This window comes from Furipterus horrens, unplaced genomic scaffold (genome assembly GCF_987537825.1).
Source record: "Furipterus horrens unplaced genomic scaffold, mFurHor1.1.pri manual_scaffold_3, whole genome shotgun sequence".
NCBI classification, from domain to species: domain Eukaryota; kingdom Metazoa; phylum Chordata; class Mammalia; order Chiroptera; family Furipteridae; genus Furipterus; species Furipterus horrens.
Genome location: NW_028327173.1, coordinates 134,143,807 through 134,165,393, shown reverse-complemented (window position 1 = coordinate 134,165,393; position 21,587 = coordinate 134,143,807).

Sequence of the window (21,587 nt, the reverse complement as noted above, 5' to 3'; positions counted from 1 at the left end):
TTCAAAAAATTGTTTAAAAATTATAAACTGACAGCTGTAACCTAAACATCTTAAGAATTATGTCATATATGAGAATAAAGAACTTGATTTAAAAAAACAAATACAAGGAGGACATGAATTGTAAGTCTGACTGTTCTTCAAACACTTTGTAAGATATGAATGGAACGTTAAAGAAACAAATTTTTTAACTTTTTTTACAAGAAGGAAATCTCAGATTAAAATGACTTCCAAAGCATTTATCAATGACCCTTTTTCTCCAGGAAGAAAACATAGGTATTAATCAAGAGCTCTGCCTACTCTTTGAAATTGTGATGGGTCCATAAGAAATATTTTTGTTTCCACATATAGGACTCACTGGTGGAGGTTTTTCCAAACCAAAGATAAATTTGCTAGGCTTCCACTTTAAGCCTCACTCAACCTCAAACAAACACACAGCACAACTGAATCTGGTTCTGTCTACAGTGTCATGATCAAGAATATAGAGTTTTGGCTAATAATGAGCCTGCTATTAATAAAACAATAATAAAAGGAGTGCATATTGTATCTTATCAGTCAAGAAAGGCAGTATTCTATTTAAGAACCTGCTATAGAGTATTGAGTGATGTTAAGCGACTCAAGTGACATGTCAGTACCTCTTTATTTATGATAAATGGTAGTGTGTCGACTAAGTTATAATAAGGGTATTTCTAAATTCAATAGATGGATGCTTTTCCTATAAAAAAAAGTGAGCACCCTAGATGGTTGGGCCTGGTGTGGGAGAGAGAAAGCAGCCAGTGTGGAAAGAGAATAGGAATGCAAGGCACTGAGGAAACAGAGATAAATCCTGTTCGAGTTTTTATTTTGCCTAGAAACAGACCTCAATTACAGGCAATAGGTTATAATTTGTCATTACTCTGGGCACTAAACTTAAGTTTGCAGCTTGTCACTATTATATATGGTCATTTTAGGATTCTTATTTTAATGTTCATGCAATGCTTCCTCAAATATAAATATTAGTGGATATTCTGATTTCATATAGAAATGCTTTATATTTTTGCTCTTGAAGGACCTTACCAGCTTAAATGATCCTCTTCAGCACTCAGAAGTTTGATATTCTTGTGTCCTGTGCCTGCGAATCTAACTAACATGTCTCAAGAGGCCTGTGCACAAGAATTTCTTGTCAGCAAAACTACACTTCATGCGATTCTGGTAGATTTATAGTTGCACAGTCCTCTGGTTAAAATCGGCTTATTGCTCTGAATCCATTTTTTGTAATAATGATGCTGATTATGCTATAATATGTTATTTTACTTGGATAGTAGATTGAACTCTAATTTATAGAGGATACATACATTATTCAGCCCTGGTATCGACTAGTAATATTGTACACAAACAAAGAAAAAGAAAACTAAAAAGATGCCTCACTAAAAGTATTTGTAGTTTTTAGTTATGTAAAAGTCATGAGATGGTTAGATTATTACATATTTTAATATTTATATTGAATAGCTGCCCGCTTTCAATTTCTGATTCACTTAATATTGTATCCACTAGCTTTTTAATTGATATTTTAAGCAAATCATATGGACCAGAACAGTAGTAATACTAACAAGAGTACTTAACATTCAGGATACTCTGTGTTTAGTAAACTTCTTTTTCATAGCAAATGGTTTTGTGATATGTGCCAAAAATTGTAGTTATGAGTTGCACAGTTGTTCAGCATCTCCCCTTCTAAACTTTTTCTAGTAAGTTTTTTCAGGCAAAGTTTATCCAAACAAAAAGTAACTGTCAAATATCCTGATATGTTTTAGACTTTATGCCTTTTATGTTATGAGTCTGCAAAGCTAAAATAAATGGGAATTGTGCATGTATCTGTGAGAGTTGTATGTGTTATAATTTCTAATTATAATTTGAATAAAATTGTCAATAGGCAAATGGTTGTACTTGGCTAATTATCCCATTTTGAAAAGGTATTGGCTTTGAAAAGGTATTGAAATTTAGTCTGTCTTTGATATGGTTAAGTGTGTAAAAATAGCATGTTCTTTCATACAGTTTTATTCTTTCAAAAATTATATTGTACCTATTAAGTCTCATGTGTACAAAACTTTGTAGTTACAATGTTTTTAACATTTAAAAAATTAAAGAATAATTTAAAGAACAACAATCACCTTACTTAATATTGCTCTCAATCTTCGTGTAACTTAGAAATGATTTTAGCTCTATTCAAAAAGACTTCAAAAGCAACACAAGTTAACACAAAATGAAATATTACACAAAGAGAAATTGAAGTACCCTCTGTTTTCATGTTTCTTAAGATGAAAAAGTTATAAATTTATTGCTTGTTTTCTCTGTATAGAAATTTGCCAGAAATAAGGAAATACATTACCATGAATTTATAATGTATCCCTGCCTTCTTTATACTTGTAATTTTTTAGAGAAACATCATTATATTCATCTGAAAAGAAACACTTCAGTCACCTAATGACAGTTCAGTAAATTTAAAAAGCTTGAGTTCCTTCTCCTTGACCTTGGGGTGTTTTCAAGCCTCTGTCTTGGAGCAGTTTTCTTCTGTCTGTGCTCTGTCCTCTTTCCTCCCTGCCCAGTCATTATTCTCAATTAGCAATTGCTATGGGCAGTCATTATCTATCGAACCCACTTAGAAACTTGGCCACAGACTTCATCAACTACAACCTTTCAAGGATACTGAATTTGCTGGGAAGAATCATGGCCTTTGAGTAAACAAGTCAGGTTTGCTCACAAGTATCACATTTTTAGCTTCAACCAATATTCTTCTCTCTAGGAGTTAACACCTGATTAGGTATGTTCTTTTGGCTAATTCAGCTCTCTGGGTAATAAATATTTTATCTTATCAATAAACATGAATTTCTGTGATCCAAAGATATTTAGCTCCTTAATTAGATAGTACATCTAAATTGTTTTTTGGTGGTTTCTGAGTCAGACTTACACTTCATCTCTGGTTAGCCTTTGTAACGTTCAAGCTGAACAACTTAAAATTCTAAGTTCAAACTGCTTACAATCTGTGTTAATCAAAATGCTGTAATTAAATTGGGCATGGACTTATTCTGTAACCTTATCCACTTTGCATTTAAGTTGTCTCTACATGAATGTTTGACACTAGTGCAGTCTTTAAATATTAATGCAGAGGTAAAAAAATGAAAATAAAAAGAACAGTTGGAGCCAAGAGAAAGTAAAAGATAGCAAGGGGCAATTGTAACAAAAAAAAAAAAACTTTAAGAAACTTAGAAGGGTATACAAAGAAAAATAAACTTGTCAAGGCAGTTAGGTACCAGCATGAAGCAGCACAATTTATACACAATCTTAAACTCGAAGGAATGAGTAACCATAACAGGCTTTTGTGCAATAAAGATTAGGATCTCTGTGAAGCCATTTCTTGTGTTTTATCCTCTGCTTTAAAATTTTACTTTTAAATGGTAGCAAAGCTAAAACTGGTTAAAAATGAAACAAAGCAAAACAAACAGGAAACCATGGTTTTTTTCTTTCATGTGTAAGAAAACAGCACCACCTGAGTGTGTTTGCACCTTGGAATATCAGGCCTCCTGTGATTGAGGTAGAAAATAGTGTAGGACCAAACAGCATCACAAAATGATGTGTCTGTGCTCCACATACAATGAAAGATCTGTTAGCATAATCTGTGCAAGTTTCAGGTGGGCATATTGCCAAATAGTTTGGCATTTACTGTGAAAAAGGAAGAAGAGTGTATGAAACTGCATGTATGGCTAGTGTCTCTCCTTGCACCAGATAGAGAAATTATATTTGTTGAGACACTGCACTATTGAGATTGGAGGAGAGAGTATGCCCTCAATTTCACTGCATTACACTAGTGTTCATTCAACTGATGAAGTTCTCAACTCAAAGGGCAACATCCACTTTGTTCTAAGTTCCTGCTGGAATGGAAAAGCTGACAAGGGAAAACTTACACAAAGGATATTGTGCTGTTAAAGTTTGTTCAAAGCCACACTTGTCAGATCTCTTTGAAATGAAATTGAAAAGGAAAAACCAATTTTCTTTGAGGACAAAGTTCATCTCATTTGGTGTGCTGTACCTGTCTAATTTTCTTCTCAGAGAAAGAAATCTTGACTAGGAAAATTTGAAAAAATAGTTTATACTAGTGCAGGTATGTATCATAATGTTTAATTCAGACTAGTGCTACATTTTGAGAAAACAAATATAAGTGAATTACTGCCTTTTTGAAGCTGTGCTAAATGCGTAGTTTGGCTGAAATTATTACATACTGTTATTCTGTCTCTAAAATGTCTCTGAAGGGCAACAGTCTGGACTACCCTGAAATGAGAGCTCTCTGCAGTTTTCCTTTGTTAGTGATGTGTGCTGCACAGGGTGACGCTGAGCACACGATCAAATTGAAAACCAAGACAGGTCCCTCAGACATGCTCAGGAAAGCATCTTGCGTGCTTCCAAATTTGGAAATATAGCACCTATATTTAGGAGAACATGTTTATGAATATTAAAATTTGCAATTGATTTTTAAAATGCCATCAAATAATGCTTTAGCTAAGTCTGTGTCAAGAGCAAACAAGAAGGCTTTGTGTGTTTGAAGTTCCAATTTCCTGTAAAGGGGAATGTTACAAAGATTGCAGATGAACACAAAATAAAATAAAAGATACAAGAGAAGATGTTATTTATACTGGAAAGAAATATAGTTGTGACCCCAGACAAGGACTTATGTTCAAGATAGAAAAATGTTATTTTAGTCAACAGAAAAAAATATAATGAAAAACAAGCCCAAGGATAATCCTCTCCTTTAATACAGCTTGTCTCCTATTCCTCTGGCTCTTTCGGAATTTCTCTGTTGCTATGTCAGCTTTCCTTGTTCAGTCTTACCTCTGTTTATATATAAATCCCATATTGAAAAAAATATATGATTAAAAATGAGAAAGCATTTGAAAATGGGGAAGGAAAGCAAAATTATGTCTTATCTGTTAGATCATGAGAAACAAATGATTTTGGCTCTTGCCAGATTCTCCTCAGAAAGTTCTATTCCCTAACTTCTTTGTTAATGTTTTCCACTTAAAACTACATCGCCAGTGTCTTTTTATTTCCTCTGTTTCTAAAGGTGGATCCAGCTGGATTCCTCTGGTTTTGTTTTTATTTCATTTGTATCCCTGTAGAAGACTGTTTCATATATCCATACCCTTTATGCAAAAATTTAATACCTTTCAGATACAATGTTCACCATGACCTTGATAAACAAATACGTGCTTTTGAAATTTTTGAACAGCAGCTACCTTCCTTTTAAAATCAAAATTCAAACGACCAATGTCTTCATAATCAAAAGAGAATCTTCTTAGAGTAGAAATTATTCAACTAAATGAAAAAGAAAGCTTACTGATTTTCATCCCGCTTTTGTTTAATTTTTATTTCCTCTGTGCTCTCCATCTGTTATAGAGCAAATGTGTTTCGATTTAGTGAAAACATCTTCAGAAATTAACCATTCCTCTTATAGCTTAAATGTTGAATGCTATTTTTTACTAATTGTCAGAGGTATAATTTATTATGTGCTTGTGTGTAAATTAATCCCTCCTTGTATTGCATTCAAAGTCCATGAGTTGAAAGCAGTGTCTTCTGACAAATAGTGTTTCTACCTATTGTGCAAGGTGCACTTCCCTTAGTACCTGTTTATATACTCAATAAATATTTGTTGAATGAATGAAAGTATATGACATTCCCTTTTTCTTTTGAATATCACTTTAGCTTTTCCCTTTTAATGCCCAGTACACTAAAGTTGTGTCCAGGAAAGAGTGTCGTTTCCTTCTTCACAATCTACACACTAATTAGATACTCCACTTTCTGGTCCACTTTCTTCAGAGATAGGTAAATGAAGTACCTGCTCTAGGAGCTCCCATTCTAGCCTGATTCTGGAGCACTGTCTGTAGAGTATGTACTTGCTTCATTAATGTGTTTTTTCTTTGTAGCTGTTATATCTCTATAGTAGGAATTAAAGGATCTCTGCAGAAAGTGAACCGGTAGTAGCTGCTCTGCATTTCTTGTTTCTATAATGGAGCTGGTCACCACTATGTCTGCATCTTATCCTCTTTCTTTTTTTAATATATATTATTTTATTTTATTGTTGTTCAGTTATAGTTATCCCAGTTCCCCCCACATTGCTTTCCCCTGCCCTGCCCATCTTCCGCTCCCACAGGCAGTCCCCATCCTGTTGTCCATGTTCATGGGTCCTTTCTACTTGTTCCTCGATGAGACCCTTCCCCTTTACTCCCCTGTTAACCCCTCTCTTCTCCCCTCTGGTTGCTGTCAGTTTGTTCTTATTTCCATGTCTCTGGTGCTATTTTGCTTGTTTGTTTGTTTTGTTCATTAGGTTCAACTTAGAGGTGAGATCATATGGTATTTGTCTTCCCCCATTACCTTCTTTCTATGAAGGTTTATAACTTGGGATTATGACATGAGCCCCATTCACTACATAGATCATAGCATCAAAGTATTGGCACAAGAGCCATTCTTCAGTCAAAACTCCTATAATCAATCAGTCATTCAATAAATGTTTCAAGCCCCTGTTATGTGTTTAATACAGTGCTGTGGCAAACTCCAAAGAGACATTACAAAATAAGACCCACCCTTTCAAGCAGATAGAACTTTGTGTTTCCTAGAGTACTTCCACATTAATTACCTCATTTGATTTCCTACGCCATTCAAGAGAGTCAAGGGGCCTAATTATTACCATACGTGTTTTCCAAATGAGAAAGCTGCAGCCTAGACAACTAAGTCACTCTACCAGTTACACCGGGACCTCAATAAAGCCCTGAGGGGTAAGATTATACCACTTAGTAACTCTTCCTTTCTATATCACAGAAAACCAAGCATTTTTAGTGGTGAACTACCTCTCAGACTACACAAAAATATTTATCTCAGATGTTTTTTCCTTACAGAATCTAAGGTAGGTTCATAATTAGAAGTACTTTGGGTCTAAATGGGACTATTTAGTTCCCAAGGCTTATAGTTTCTAGACCTGCCATGCTTCAAATGCAATCTGTTATTTGAGGATCAGCAATAACAGCTCCCAAGGCTGTGGAGTTTGGAAGACAGTATGCATTTTCTCCTTGCCTTCACACTTCCATTGTCCCGCCTCATGTCATTATCCTTCTACTTCAATAACCTTTCACAATGATCATCTACCTTTTAGTCTCCCCTCCCACACACTCACTCATTTCCATGCTGTTGTCAGTTAAATCTTCCTAGAGTACAATTATAGTCCAGTAATTATGCTTCTCAGAAAATGTAGATGGCTCCCTGTGGCCTCCTGAATTAAATCTCAACTGCTGAGCCCCTCTGTAAACTGACCACAGCTTACCTTCCCACTCTTCACTTAACCTACCAGGAAAATCCACAATTTACTGCTTTCTGTATACATTCATTCCTTTCCTACTTGTGTGCCTCTCTTTGCCATTCCTTCTGCCTGGGATGCTTAGTTCCTTACAGATCCTTCAACATAAATAACTTTACTATAAGCTGTCCCTTATGCACCTTACTTTGAACACACACAGAATTTATGAAACAGCATAGGCTTTATGAACAGACAGGCGGATGGAATTAGGTTTGAGTCCTGACCTGATCAAATGAGCAAATTATTTAACTTCTCCAAGCATTCATTTTCTTATCTGGATGTTTTTGGTAAAGATTAACAATTATCCATACAAATGTGTTTTGGTTACTTCTTAGCACATATTTAAGAAATAAGTGGCAGCTCTTATTTTTAGAGTCTGTTTTGCATTGCGGTTATGTATGTACATGTTATATAAGTGCTCATATGTTGTCTGCTTTCTGGGAAGGCTGAGATCATGATTGTTATTTTTGCTTTATTGCTTATCTTTATATCCATATAGGTCTGGATACAAAAAAAAACTTTTTAGTGATGAGCATTACTCCCATTGCACACTTATCTCATCATAGCGAACTGTGAGCATTATGTCTGCTAGTGAATTATAAATCCTTAGTAACCCTTAGTAGCAATACCACATAATATTTGTTTTGTTTTGTTTTTTTAGTTTCAAAATAAGAAAAAAAATGTTGGCTTAGTTTATGAATCTTCATATTATAGTTTCTTAGTTAAAATTTCCTCATATAGAAAAATTTAAAAAGTCTAAGATGCAACTAATATAGCCCAGGAAGTCCACCATTTAGATAGTGCTGTAGGATATTAAAAAAAAAAAAAAAAAATGGAGCAAGTGTAGAAAACTGTGTGCTGTATTTCTCCAGGGTTTCACTAGGTCTGATTTTATGTCATCCAACTGTGCCAACCATGGAGAATATGAAGTGGTAAACCACAAAGGTTGCAAAGTTGAGTGCACCCAAGTAAATTGAAATAAATTCCATCACAAATGTGCTCTTTGTTGAATTGAAAAGAAATGGGATGTCATGAAGACTTATGGAGGAGATTAAGTGATGTAATCATAACCTTATCTGTGGAGAAACTATGAGGAACATAATTTACACACACGCACACACACATATATAGTCATTGAAGGAATATTGTCAATTTCTCTAAGCTCTAGGAAAGATATATCTAACAGAAAAGCAAAGGATTGGTGTATTGGAATAACTGTTTAAAAAACAAGAGGGTAGTATACAGCACAGTTTTTTTAAGTGAGAACAAGTATATTATATCATGTGATAGAAAAAGAACTCTTTAATAGTTAATGGGCACTTACACATCTACAATATGTTTTTACAAATAACTAATTAAGAAGAAACTGAATTTTCCCATTTGGGATGAGATTTCACATTTAAAAACCTCTGAAATATTCGTAATCATTCATTTATTTTTTCAGTCTCAAATACTTATGCATCAATCTAACTGCAGTGTGAATAGTACACTGGTGCTGTAAATCTAGAGGTGGAAATACTTATCAGGTGGAAAGGAGCAGAAAAACTAAGGACTAATTCTGGTAGAAAAATTAAAGGGAGTTGATACTTGGTTGGACATGGACAGGGAGAATTCATCAAGTTGCTGGCTTGGGCTACAAGGCAGATGATGGTACTACTTGTTTAGATGAAGAACAGAGGAGGAAGAGTAGGTTTTGGAGTTGATAAAGATCTTAAATTTACTTTGGGGTGTGTTAATTTTGAGGTAGGATGAGGAAATGCATGTATGCTAAAGGCAGTTGGGCTTTTTGAGTCTGAAGCTGAGGAAGGAGTTTTTTGCTGAATTAGGAGTCATCAGCATATAAATGTTGAATGAGGTTTTCCATGGAAAAATTATGTAACTCAAAAAAAGGAAAGAACCCTCAGTAAAATAAATATCTGCTCTACAGGCAGAGAAAAGGATGCCTATAAAGGAATAACCAGGGATGTGGGGAATAGAGTGTCACCGAGGTCTGAGAAGAAAGTATTTCTAAAAGAAGGTTGAGGTCACCAACAGTATTAAATGTAGCTAAGATTCCAAGTAAGTTAAGTTCTATGAAGTTTCTGTTTGTTTTACTTTTTAAAAAAGTTTAGATAAGTTTAGTGGAAGAAGTTCCACTGGTGTGATGGGTCTGGAGGCAAGCTTTCTGTGTAAGTTTCTCATTAAATGTCTCCTGCCATAATTAAGCAGATTGGCTGTGAAAGGGAGAGTACGGGACTTGAAGGAGAAAGAAGATTTTCAATTCCTTTCTTTCTTTGTTTTCAATATGTTTGATGTTCTTTTGCTTATTGATAAATAAGAATTAATATAAGAATGGATTGGCTGGCACTCATAAATGAGAATATTATTTGTCTCAGATGACTTTTACTGACACATTACCTTGGTATAACTCTAGTTCTAAAATTCTGTACTAGGTACTCAGCGACCAAGAACAGATAAATTCTTATATTAACAATTGTGTTGTCTTTTTAGAGTTAAAAAACCAAACTCTATTTATTTTATTTTCCTTTGTTGTACTAAATAGCAAATCTAGTAATTGGAATTTGCCTTCATATACCTATAGGTAATGAAGAGATTCTCTAAAGATTTCTGTATTAAGGGCCATAGATATTTCATTACCTTCAGAAAATAAAAATAGAGAATAAAAATTTTAGCAGTGAAAATTGTAATAGTTTTGATTAAAATCTTTTTCAGTTTTACAAAATATGTCTTGGAAGATCTTTTGGAAACTATTAGTGTATAATCTTTCACCTTCACAGAAACTTCTAGGAATCTGGATATGTAATTAGGAGAAATAATGCTTAAAGAAAAAGAATTTTTTTTCTACAGAGGATAAAGTGGTTTCATCTTATCAATATGAAGAAATATATAAAATTAAATTTTCAATTCTCATGGTCTATAAACTACAGTTATAATTACATGAGGTAGTTTAGAAACTGCTTACTTTTCATATCATGAATAAAATATTACTTCAGAGAACCAAATGTTTGGCTACCAAACTCATATAATAATACCATATAAAAGAAAAACTACTTGTGAATTCCCACTACAAAAATAATAATATTTAATTTCTTTATAGGGCTTTACACTTATGAGGAACTTATAGATCTGATGTCACATGTAAGCCTCAGAATGATCCTATGAATTAGTCAAGGTGGGTGTAATTATTGTCACTTAATAGAAAACTGAAGCTTAATATTATTGTGCAGTGTGTTTGGTTATTGTGCAGTGGGTTTAGTAAGTGACAGATAGAGATGGACTAGGACTCAGGTCTGCTAATTCCTAATCCAATACTTTTCACTAGACAACAATAGTAAACATCAAACACTGTTAAGAACAGTAGAATAACTAACTTTCTCTTAAAGTGCTTTCAACTGGGTTGGAAAGCTCAAATATTAGAAGGCAATATAAACAATATACAATCAAGTACCAAATATGCTTCATTCTGCAAAGATCTGACTTAACTGATGTCACAGTCTCATAAGGTCTCTTCCTCGGAGAAGCTGTATCTAGTGGGTTTGGTGGTGGTTTACTTTATGTTAACTTGATTGGGCTAAGTGATGCTCATCCAGATAGCTGGTAAAACATTACTTCTGGTTGTGTCTCTGAAAATGTCTTTAGAAGCAGTTGGCATTAAAATTGATAATAAAGACTAAATAAAACAGATGGCCTTCACCAATGTGGGTGGGCATCATCCAATACATTGAAGAACAAAAAGGCATAAAAGGGTGAATTTGCTCTTTCTGCTTGAGTTGAGACATGTATCTTCTCTTATGCACAGACATTCACTCCCCTGGTTCTCAGGCCTTCCGACTCACAGAATTAACTACCAACTCTCCTGGATCTCCAGAGAGGTTGCACACAGCAGATCCTGGGACATCTTGGTTTGTGGTAATCACACAAACCAATTTCTATAACAATTTTCCTTTTATCTATCTATCTATCTATTTATCTATCTATCTATCTCTATTTATCCACTTATCATCTATCATTCTTACAGCTTCTGTTTCTCTGGAGAATTTTGACTAATACAGCTCCCAATGTTCCCTTTTTTTTTTTTGAATGGAGTGATTCAAACATCATAATTAGATTATTTGAATTTCATGTATCTGAAAACATATATGCCATGCAAGAAGAAACCAAAATATGGATCTATGATGTCAGCTGGAGAATGTGTGTGTGTGTGTGTGTGTGTGCATTCCCAAAGCCAGAGTGTTTGCTAAGTCTTAAAATTGAAAAATAAACTGTATTCAATTATCTGTTGCTGTTCTTTAATCTATCAATCTGTCATCTCCAATATGCTTCTTTGTCCAGTCTAGAAACATCTTATCATATTACAATTGTTTATACTTATTGATGGTTTAATCCAAATAGTATTCAGAATGATATGACCACAGGATCATGTCTTGAGCTTATTCACACTAATTATATTTTATTAAAGTTTATCTTTTAATTAAATAAGAGATTATAACTATAGTAACATGCTAGGTATTTTAGGGAGTTGTGAGGAAAGTGAAATATGAGAGAAGTACAAGTCGTTGTTCCTGTTATCAAGGGGGAACAAAACATGATTCGACCAGATATGCATAGATTATAATTATAACAGCAATCCAGAAGAAGAATAGAAAATGCAGAGATTGATCATTGTGTAATGGAGCAGATAAAAAAATGCCTGATGGAGGAACTGGGATGTATAAAGCTGGTGCAAAAATAATGTCCAATTTCGAGGTCTATTTTAAAAATGAAAAAACCCATGATTATAAAAATATTTATTTGTAACATAACCTCCTTTGCTTTCTAGAACCTCATTCCATCTGTCAACTAGCTTATAAGTGCCACGCTTCTAAAATTCTTTAGGTTTTGAAGCAAAACATGAATCCAACTCATTTTCAACCTCTCCTCTTGATGTCAACCTAAGACTATCAAAATGGTTCTATAGTCCCCGAAACAAGTGATAATCCGAAGGAGCAAGGTCAGGAGAATATGGAGGATGAAGAACTATTTCCCAACCAAGCTCTTTCAAGAAATTTTTGGTTAGTCAAGCTGTGTAAGGATGAGCATTATCATGATGGAAGATGACACCCTTTCTGTTGATTAAGGAGGGTCGCTTTTGGTTCAAAGCTGCTTTCAAATGACAAAGTTATTCATAGTAAAGATTAGCAGTAATTGTTGGATTGTTGCCTAACAGTTCATAATGGACAATTCCTTCCATATCCCACCATACACTCAACATGATCTTCTTTAGATGAAGTCCTCCTCTTGGTTGTTGAACTCTTTTTCCTCCTCAACTGATCCATGATCAGCTGCATTTAACATTATGGTAAAGGATCCACTTCTCATCACCTATAACAAGCCTACCTAAAAATGGTGTCTGAAGGTATAGAGAAAGCAATTATTCAAAACAAGCAATACACTGTTGCAGATTCTCTGGAGACAGTTCATGTGGGACCCACTTTCCAACTACTGAAACCTTTCCGATCCTTTTCAGTTGGCATAGCACGGTTGTATGGGCTACGTTAAATTGTTCTACAAGTTCCCTAGAGGTAATGGTGGGGTTTCCAGTGACAACAGCTTCCAACACTTTGGAATCAAGTTTTTTGGATGACCCTCTTTTGGCTCATTTTTCAAACTGAAATCCCCACTTAGGAAAGGGGAAAACCACCTCCAGCAACTTCTCTCAGTCACTGCATCATCCCCATAAGTGCTCTGAATAGACTTTGCTGCTGTACTTGCATTGGCACCTTTATGAAACTCATGGAGTAAAACATTTCTAATGTGGTCTTTAGATGGGATGAACATGGGCGCAAATATTGCAGAAGATTACAAACAATGCTTCAATAATACAAAAAAATAAGGCATAAATTAGTCACTATGACATAAAAAAATTATAAGAAGAGGCACAAATTTAATAAATACTTTCTAAAATGTTCTTTTTAAAAAGTCAAACATTTCTTTTGCACCAACCTGATAATTTGAGTCTTAACATAGAAATAGGTTTTACTTGAACATAGGCAAGAAGAGAAAGCATTCCAGTTCCATAGAAAGAGGTGAACAAATCTTGATGTGTGGAAAACACGTACTGTGTGGAAGGTCAGCTATCAGAACTTTCTGAGTAGAGGAAAACCCAGTCATATTAAAATTTTTAATAATTATTATTACATTTGAGTACCCGTGGCATGACAGAAGTTTTAGATGTATGACTATAGACCCTTGCAAAAAACATGTAAATAGGAATTATCTGTGTGTGTGTGTTTGTTTTTCCTATGAAGTATGCATGAACCAGAGAGGTTAAATATGACATCCATAGTAGGTACCTATAGCATTGGTACCTGTCACAATGGATGTCATATTTAACAAGGATTTGCATACCGGTCAGGCTGACTCCACAGTCCAGTTCAGTTCTGCCTGCTATAAAATGTCGTCTTTCCCATTATACAAAAATAGCACCTTGAGCTATCACAGAATTTCAGTGAGCCTAGCCCCAATTTAGAACCTGTAAGATAATAATGCAAAAGCAGGATAAAGCTTGAGACAAATTCCTTTTTTTTGCTTTTCTTAAGTGGGGCTCTAGTGAAAAGAGAAGGTCTAGAAACATTCTGCCTTATATTGTTCCAGTGGGCCAAGATATGTGTAATTCCAACAGCATTCTGGGCCATCAGAAAGCAAATTAGGAGTAGAGTTAAGAATGCCCCATTTCATCAGGGCACCGACCCTACTGTTTACTCTGAATCTCCTCACTCACGGACCACAGAGGGCCCTTAATATGGTCACACAATTAAATGTCAAAAGACCAGTCACCCTGAACCACCTCATTAACCTTCCCTATTTCCTATCTTTTATACACAGTAGATGTCTACATTAGTCTTTTTTTTTCTTCAGATTTTCTGTTTCCAGACTTCATAAAAGAAGAATTTGCAAATAAGTTTTTATCATCATTAACAATACTATCGCTAAAGGGCATATGTGAAGTTTTATGATGGTTTAGCGCATTAATATTTTACAATCAGGCTTTAACATGCTTTTATCTTTTTTACACAAGATTAATATCCTGCCTGAATTAGTTTTATTACATGCATTTTCAATTTTCACTAAGCTGATTTTCCTGCACTAGAATTGAAGGTTTTTTCTTACAATTTTTTCCTGTTCATTTATAGGATTTAATACACTTTATCCATCTTAATTTTTTCCACAGGATTGTAAGGATTTTCCTGTTGTGCTGCCATTTGCAATGCAGTTCTATTCATTAATTACACTGTTTGGTGTTAAATCTTTCATTCTGCAATTTGCCTTTTTGTTCTTTTTGAAGCCTATACAATCACTGCCATGTCCATCAAGTCTAGGAAGAATGTAGATTTAGTAAATAACTGACTAATTTAATACATATAGATGATCTAATTAGGAAATGTAAGATCATATTTTTACTTTAGGGCCATTTAGGCTCTTTATTGGAAGAATGCCAAAAATTACACATTATATCATGTTTGGAACCACCTCAAAACACGAAGAGACAAATTAAAGATTTAAAAATAATTAAATCTTGAAATTAGTGTTTCTCATTCTAAAAAGTTGTGTTTGAACAATCAACATCTCCTCAATATTCATTTTATTGAAAAGCAGAGAACAGACAAAGCCTCTCAGCCTGGTCTGCATTTTGATACATCGAAGTATGAAAATCAAGTCTGGGGTCTCAAATGGCACTGAAAATCTACTCTTGGTTAAATCCTGGCTTAATATGGCTAGAAACTCAGGATAATAGCCAAGACAAGAACATATATGGATCAAATAACAATGGCAGAGTAAAGAAGTTGTAGCAATAGAGATACAAAGTTGGTCTTTTAAAAAAATCAGCCAATACATTCATGTCTATATTCTCCACAACAGTTGCTATGATTTTCTCTAATACTGAGTTCTCAGACAATGCCTCACTGAATATACCTCTCCACCCAAACTTCCTTTGTTGTGGCCCAGCATTACTGGGATATTTGCTGGATGGCTGGAGAAACGATAGAATTGATACTCAGGGTTAAATTTTTAATGATTGAAAATTATATCATATTCTCCACCTTCAAAAGGAAATTATTGTGTGAATGGAATTTTCAGTACCTTGATCCAAAGAAGTGTCTTCACTATTTTTTGCTGGGCAATTAAGTTACTTTGACAATGAACAAGAATAATTTCAAATGACACAAATTAGACAAAGGGGTGAGTGAGACTTTAGGTCAGTTTCATACATAGTGTTTTTTGTCGGAGCTGTTCAAACAGAAAAATGAAAGAAACAATTTCAGCCAGCAAAATGATCACTTCTCAAACCCAGTCTTCCCTGGTTAATCCTAAAACAAAACAAAAAATGGGCCCATATATTCAAGCTTGGAAAGAATCTGTATATTATAGGAATCATCTTTCATTATATTCGTTATATCCAAAGAGGAAGGATGACAATCAGAGGCAAAATAATTTGACTGGCTGGGAAACCTGGGTTAATAATGTTCTCTTCTCTATGATATAAACAAAGAAGTGTACTAAAATAATGTTACAGTATGAATAATTTTATAACAAAAATTCACTTCCAGATAGGATATCAGCAATTATTCTTCAATAATTGGGATTCATGAAGGCTCACATAACAGAAAACTTACTTGTGCAAAGCCAAATACTTTGGACATGGAGTAGACAAGAATCAAGCTCCAAGATTTTCTCCCAAATAGGAAAAGCAGGACCATCTATCTGAGTTATATAAAATAGAAACCTTTGTTTTTTTCATGAAGTGCAAGGAAAGTCACCCATGGCTCTTGGTACATGTGTCAGCTGTTTCTTGTGTGCTAAAGAAATGAAAGTCATTTTCATGACGGACGGAACAACAGCTTACTGAACCCCACTAGGACAGCTGGATGCCTCTCCATGCATACTAACTACTTTGCTCACAAACAAGATGGTGGGTGAGAGGCATAATTAATATGATGTGGACTGAGAGAAAATACTGTGGGGAGTTTTGAATTGTGGCAATGCAGATAAGGTAACTCCTGAGTGCCAATTCAATTACTATTAGAATTCATCTGCCACTCTCCACTCCACTTCATATTTAATTATTTCAATAAAGAAGTTTGAGTGATTTTTATCATTTCTATTCAATTCCCCAATGCACTTATTTCTTCCCTGGACACATTCATTCTACTGTCTTCTTGGCTGTTTCAGTGTATGGATTTGGAAAAGGAACTCAAAGACTAGAAAACTGAGGATAGTTGGTATTAGATGTCTTTTCCTTGTAGATTAAAAAAAGAAAAAGTTTTTTTTGTGGTTGCTTCTTGCAAAATGTAATTACTTAACTGGCAAAATAGTCCAGGTTTTTGTTTCTCAGCTTTTACTGGAATCTTATGTACTGCTTTTAGAAATTCAGCCATCATTTACCAAAGTTTTCTTTAAACTACTGTTTTGAAAACTATGTATTAAATTTAGGCACCTACATTAATGTTTTGTAAAAAAGAATAATAAGAAATCAATTATATAAGAGCATCTTATCTCTGAAAGTCTGCATAGATTATCCGCTTATTCTCAGACTCTCCATGAAATGAGCAGGTATAGATATGATTAATTGAATGTTGATAAACCGGTTCTGGACTAGCGGAGAGGGAGCCTTGTTTGCTGAGGAGCTTTAAGACTAAATCCACTGGCATCTAGAAGGTAAAGTGAAGGTATATATAGTCCTATTCCATATTTTTAAACCACTCCATAATCATCATAGTTTGTGGTTTTCAAAATGGCCTCCTCTCTGAATTCTTGATCTATAAAATTGATATTAAACAGTTTTAACTTTGTAACCTGTTCCACAAAATATTAAGAAAATAAAGCCTTGTCTATCTCCTAGATTCCAGAGCCAGCAGTAACCCAACCATTTTTCACCAGTACTGACCCCCTCTTCAATATCAAATGATCATCAAATTCAAAGTCTTGAGAGAAAGAGATCCAAAAGCATCCCTTCACTTAACCCTGAAGGTGCCACCAACATAATATAAATCAGGGATATTGTTCTGGATTCTCTTTGAGTTGCTAGAGTGAGTAGAAGGTGGGATAAAAAAACAACAGCTTGCTCTCCAGGTATCAGAACATGGCTCCAGGGTCAGACCACTAAGCCCAGATCTAGGCTCCTCCCCTTACAAAGGGTGCAATGTCAGTTAAGCGAGCTAAGGATCAGCGCTATAGTGCAGCTGTCCCCAACCTTTCTAGCACCAGGGACCAGTTTTTCCAGGGACAGGAAAGGTTGGGGTGGGGGTGGGGCAGGAGGCGGAGCTCAGGAGAGCTTCACTTGCCCGCCACCACTCACCTCGCAGTCAGCAGCCCAGTTCCTAACACGCCACGGGCCAGTATGGGCCCGCGGGCCGGGGATTGGGGACCCCTGCTATAGTGAGTGCTCTAAAGCATACAGAACTATAACTGGCACGTAGTTACATAAACATTGATTGCTACTATTGTTCATAAAATTTGTTTTTGGTGACTTGATTTTCTTTCATAAGCTGTTTTCTGTGCTTATTTTATCCTCATTTTAACAGTGAAATTCACTGAGGGTAGGGGAGGCAAGCACTAGATGAATATGATTCACATGTATGCAACTTTCCACCTTCCACATTTTATCTTATCCAGTCTTCATTCATTGTTCTGATTAGGTCCAAAAAATATTTGGAATATTTTCAGTGTTTTTATATAAGAGGCACTTAGGAACCGAATTCAGTTGGGGAGGGAGGGGTAAAGGAATTATATTAAAGTTTTGCCTACAAACGTGATTTTACTCCGATAGTATATTTATCTGCGGTGACTCTGGGACACAGATGGAAATTACAGGGAGCTAGAAAATCCCTCAACTCAGTCAGCCCTTGGTGTTGTCAATAGTAATGAAGATGAACACAAAGAGGTGTCGGAAGAGACATGGAGCTGTGTTTTTTAGTATTCCTACTTCTGCTGAGAAGTAGTAAAATGTGATAAACTGTCCTAAAACTTCAGAAACTTATAAATTCTCTTCTATCTTTTCTTATACTTTTGTGGATTCTCTTTCACCTCCCCACTCCCACCCCAGGCCTCGCTAGGAATGGAAACCCACAGAGGTTCTATCCCTGCTTTGGCAATACTTAGCCTTCCCAGGTGAGGTGAGATTCTGCAAAAGGTGCTACTGGAAACCAGAATTTTGATCCTATTAGGGTTGTTCATCCATTCCTAGTATGTACATATGATAGACAAAGGATCCTTTAACTTGAAACTATATAAAGATGACTAAAATAATTTTCTAAAAATGCTTTAACTATCACTCTTAAAGTGTATAGACTTCAACAGACAAACTTAGAGAAAACCAAAGTTAAGAAATATATAGTGTATCCTTAAATGAAACTTCAGATTCTTCACAGGAAGAAAATGACGGTAACTTTTAAATAATGTGGCTGAGACAATAATAATCCAACCTGAATCTTCTTTTCTGTAATATATACATTTTTTTTTCTTCTTACATGAGTTGGCCTGGTCTGCATTTGCTGTTTCTTGGTTTAGAGTCACTGATACTAAGCCATGATCTTTACTAAGGCATTAACTAAAACTATACATTTTTTTTTAATAAAAGAAGGGAAATCTCCCTTTTGTTTATTATTACAAAACACTCTCAAGAATAGCATCTCTTTTGATGACCAAAGCCTCTCCTCTGGAAAAGTAAGAGCCATGGCAGTATTGCCATTTATAAACAAAATAACTTGGGCATAAAGAGGCTGAAGGATTTGCCCCAGTCCAGACTAAACCTAGACTGTTAAGGTTTAAGTAATTATCAATTGATTTCTATGACACTTTTGTTCCACCCCTTAAACTCAGAGAGGTTGTGTTTAACTTGATGTTCAAAGACCAAGTGCACATTTTGCATATATTTATGTTTCTTTCTCCACAGCTAAACTATGAATATCCTAAGAACAGGGCCCATTCAGCTATCATACCAGTGTTTTACTTTGAAAACACCTAAAATGGGATGCAGCTGGGTGGTGGGATAGTCTTTGTGCTTCTCTTTGTATTTAAATATCTCATAATTTAAAATAAAGGTAAATTGTAAAAAAAAAAAAACAGGTTCTTTGAATTATTATTTTTATCATAGTCTCTGACACAATAGGCTCACTAAAAATTTGCTAAGTGGATGAATGAACAAAAACAATTGTAGATTTCCAATTTACAATGTGTTTTTCCTGGTAGCCTGCTGCAGGCATGTATAGAAGAGCCTTCTCCAATTTTCATCCCAGACTTCTTTCTGAAGAGGTTTTTTAAACTAATTTGGCCTAAGATTCCCCAGTTACTATTGGTTTCTCTCTATTACTTGTCAAAAGGCACCTGACAATGTTCCAAAGAAGAAAACACTCTATCCTCATACTGGAAGAAAGAAATTATATCAAAATCAAAAGATCCGTTTCTCCCCAGAGAAGCTATACAATACGGGTACAGTGATCAAATAGGGGAAGATTTCCTAAAATACTTTTCTGTAACGAGCCACTAAAACTGTCTCAAATGACTGATAAAAGAATGAAAGTTTTAACATCCTTACCCATGCATTAATCCTGCATTTTAGAGTGTCCCATTTTATTGTGCTGATTAATCATATGCTCAGAGGAAGTTGGCAAAAGCTATCAAAAGCCAACCAGTGTAACTTGAATGCCAACTTCACAAAATAATCAGGGTCTGATGGGATGTGTCATAAAATATGCCAGGATGGGTCATTCTAATGCACTCTTGAGAGAGTTATACATATTCATCCTCCTCGTTTAGCACCTGAATGACAACAAGCAGGTGAAAGCATCAGAACCAATGTATCAAGCCAGACAGTTGCCATTATGAACAAAACGTGAAAAGAGAGTGATGATGCTGAAAAATGGTGAGAGTCTTCTACTGAGGCCACGCAAGCACTGCTCTCTTTTGATAGGGAAATGAAGCCTGCTGGGAGAGACAGGGCTTTGTCTTCTTGTCGTTGCTGCTTACAGTTTATGGTGAACTGACATGAAATATAAATTCCTCAATAGGAATATGCATTTCTCAATAGAAGTTACCAAAACTTTTTAGTTTGTTTGTTTTAGAGACATCGTAAGGTAGGAAAACTGTCAGTCTGAACTAAATGCTTTCCTTAAATACCTAAGAGCAGCTCTGAGCAATGGAGGACTCTATTAATCACTAATGAACTCCTAAATGCCACCTTCAACTGAAATAAGGACAGGTAAAATTATACCATGACACACTGAGTGACAAAAAATAACCCCCTTACCTGGTTTCGTAGGGTGTTATTGGACTGCATGGCACTGTTTTAAAGGAATGAAATAAATAGCTAATGGGCTTTGGTAGAATGACTTGTATTTCACTATGTGCATGTATTTATATGTGTCCTTTTTTTTTTTTTACAAAGAATTATCTGTAATTCTTCAAGCTACTGTCACTAACTTCTACCTCCTCCCTTGACATGTCTCAATGAAGAAAGCCCTCGTTCTGTAATTAAAACAATGCCACTTATAACTGGCACTATGTAAAGTCACGGATAAGCTAAGCAAAGTAATTATTCCATTTCTGGAAAGCATTAATATTTTCACAAGCCTCCAAGTGTTCAAGTGTTCTACATAGCTTTTAGGAATTGCACTGATTGAGAGAGGCTCCAACTCTCCAATATGACATTTTTATTGTACAATAGGTAGTGAAAGAGCACGTTGCCCCTTTGAGCTGAGTTTGCAAAGGTCACTCCTAGACCTTAACAAAGAGGGCTAGTATCTATAAATTAAAAAGAATGCTCTAGATTGCCTTTCTATGACCTGAGCTCCTGTGCCTGCCCAGTGTTTGTACTAGTTATAGCCTTCACCCCAGGTGGCCTAAGGGAGTGTGCCTTATGAATTTGATTCCTGGGATTTTGATAACTCTTTTTGGCTCATCTAGTAAAGAACCTTCTGGCCATAGCCTCCAACATCTCTCCTTCCACTGCTCCTGTATTTGTCATTCAACTATGTTCTTTCAGATTCTTTTGTTTTGACCTAGCTAATGTTCAGAATAGATATGCACTGGTCTCTTAGAGACGACAAGGGCAGCTGATAATCAAAGAAGAGAAAAAACAAGAACAAGCAGCAGCCTAAATTAGAGGACTGATCTAAGAATGATCACTGAACTTCGGTGGAGAAAGTTCTCAAAGAAAATTCTGTGTATTACAGACTAG